Here is a 2779-nt window from a genome sequence, read left to right on the forward strand (position 1 = left end):
CAGGGGTCCCCGGGTCCTGCGAAGGGGAAACGTGAAAACCGAAGTTCCGGGAGTCGCGGGGTCTGAGGGGCGACGCAGGGGCTTCTTGGTTTTATTGACGTGGGGGTAGATGGCTGCGACTACCATTTACCCCCATCTACTACCAACAAGGGGATGGCGTGTCCCCTTGTTGGTGGGCCTCCCGGCATCCTTGGGTGGGGGGTTGGAGGCAGGGGTCCTTGGATTGAGGTGACAGCCCATGACGGGCATTTTGGTTTGGGAGGCTCCGCTGGTGCATTGCAACCCCAGGTTGGTGGGGACAGGACAGTGAGGCAGGGTCCAGGGATTTGGGGGTGTCGACTGAAAAAAAAAAAAGCACAGCCTAAAAGTTGAGAATTATGTTTTATTTGGTGAGCTTTCTGAGGACTTAAGCCCAGGACCCAGCCTCTTAGCTCTAAGGCAGGGGTCCCCAACCCCCCGGCCACCACCGGGTACCGGTCCGCAGCCTGTTAGGAACCAGGCCGCACAGCAGGAGGTGAGCAGCCGGCAAGGGAGAGAAGCTTTGTATGCCGCTGCCCATCGCTCCCCATCACTCGCATTACCGCCCAACCATGTCCGTATCCCCCGACCCCCACCCCGTGGAAAAATTGTCTTCCACGAAAGTGGTCCCTGGTGCCAAAAAGGTTGGGGACCGCTGCTCTAAGGGACTGCTCTGAAGAGGTAAGTGGGGGAGCCAGGATATATAGGAGATTTGCAACAAAAAACAGGCAGTCCGAACATCAAAAGATTACTATTAATTAGGAAAAAACCAGACATCTCAAGTTAATGAATTTAGTGCTTTTCTATGTATGGGAATATGTGAGAGTCTGGGCTCATTGAAATCATTCCTTTGATATGCACCTTAGCAATCTAGGGCCAGCATCCTGCTTTTCTCCATCCTGAATCCCTTCAGGGTTCACAGTTGGGGGTGGCTGCAGTGGGTACTGGCTTGCTGGCCACAACATCCTTTGTTTACTGATATGGCAGGCGGCATTCTTAGTCCACTGGGGGAGCATATTGGGGCTGTATGTTCTGAGGTGTTTGGGCAGCTAGATCTGTGCATGCTTGGGTTTGGGAGATGTGGGGTGGAAGTAGGAAGTGGGTGCCCCTGGGTTTGGGATATAGTGAGGGTCATGAGTCTTGGTCTTTATGGTGACAATATGTTCTGACATCCCTTAGTTTGGAGGTGACTTGCACTTTGAGGAGGGCAGCCAGAGTCTTGGATCTCCCCTTTTGTTGTAGATGCTCCTGTGAGGCCACCTTCACCTCTGACTCAGAGGGCTTTTTCTGTAAGTGAGCCAAGGGGTGTGTTATCAGAGGGATGGACAGATTGTGCTAGCCACCGGTGTGGGCTCTTCCCCCAGCCAGGCCCTCTATGAATTGCCAAAGGCCTGCTGCCACTTTGCATCTGAGAAACCCCAGAGCTTAAAGTGGTCAGCAGCTTCTCTAAACTCCCAGGTGCTGTGGAGTTAAATGACCTTCCCCTGGGTACTTGCCTCTGGGGTAGCAAAGCCAGGAATATCACACCTGTAATCACCTCCACAGTTATCTGCAAAAGAGAATTCTCCACACTGTTGGCCTCACAGCCAGTGAGGGCTGTAGGGGAGTTGTATTTCCTTTGTTGTCTCTTTGGAAGTTATAGTTCCAGGTTTTAAAGGTGGAGGTGTCCCAGTTGTGAATTTGGTATCACAGGTGACTCGTAAGTCACAGGCCTGGTTGTAACTCTGCAAAGCCTCTCTGAGTGCAGAGGTTGCGGGATGAACATGCTCTACATTTTCCTTGGTCTTTCAGGTCAAGGTTGGCTCATGGCTCTTTTATTTTCCTTCAGGTAAGCGTGGATCTGCAGAGACTGAGTATGAAGATTTCTGGCATGTGACTCAGTCCTCATTGCTCCTGGCTCCCCATTCTGCCCTCTTTGGAATCTGCTGGCCCTGAGAGATCTGTGAAAAGAGGAGAAAATGGCCCCAGGGTTCCTGGCAGCAAGACCCTCAGTGAGTGATTTTTAACCTCTTTCATGCAGTAATCCCTGTCCCCAGTTAGATGACATGTTTGTTCACTGCCTTGAAGTGCCCACCAAGGCTCTAAGACAAACATGAAACGTGGCACAGCTTTGGGAAACTCCAGAGGAAAGCCCATTCTCTCTCCTCAATTTACCTCCCCCTTTGACCCCATCGGTATCAGAGCTCTTGGCACACCTTAACCTTTGCCCCTACTTTCCATTAATTTAGTCCACAAATGGTTCACCCTCTCTTCCACATGCCCTGGTGTGCACTGTGTACATTGGGAAGTATTGTCTTTTCTTGAGGGCTTGTAGGCCTTGTTGAGGTGGTTTGTTTGTTTTCCTTACTGCAATGGATTTTAAAATTTAAGTGGTATTAAATTAACAAGAATTGCAAGAATAGTACAAATTACACCTGTATACTCTTCATTCACATTCATCAGTTGTCAACTTTTTGCCAGTTACTTTATCATTCCATCTCTATATGTATATTTGTCATTTTCTGAATCATTTGAGAGTAAGTTACAGACATCGTCTTTTACCCCTAATTAGTTCAGCATGCTCTCCTAAAAACAAAGACAGTCCCTTAAATAGCCATAGTATAATTCAGGGAATTTAATATTGATACAGTACTATTGTCTAATCTCCAGTTTATAATAAAAAACATTTGCCAGTTGTCCTAATAAGTTTCTTTATGCCCCACACCCCCTGCCCTTACATGTCTTTAGTCTTTTTTTTTTTTTTTTTTTTTTTTTTTTCTTT

The sequence above is a fragment of the Lipotes vexillifer genome, unplaced genomic scaffold (genome assembly GCF_000442215.2).
Source record: "Lipotes vexillifer unplaced genomic scaffold, Lipotes_vexillifer_v1.1 scaffold182, whole genome shotgun sequence".
Classification (NCBI taxonomy): Eukaryota; Metazoa; Chordata; class Mammalia; order Artiodactyla; family Lipotidae; genus Lipotes; species Lipotes vexillifer.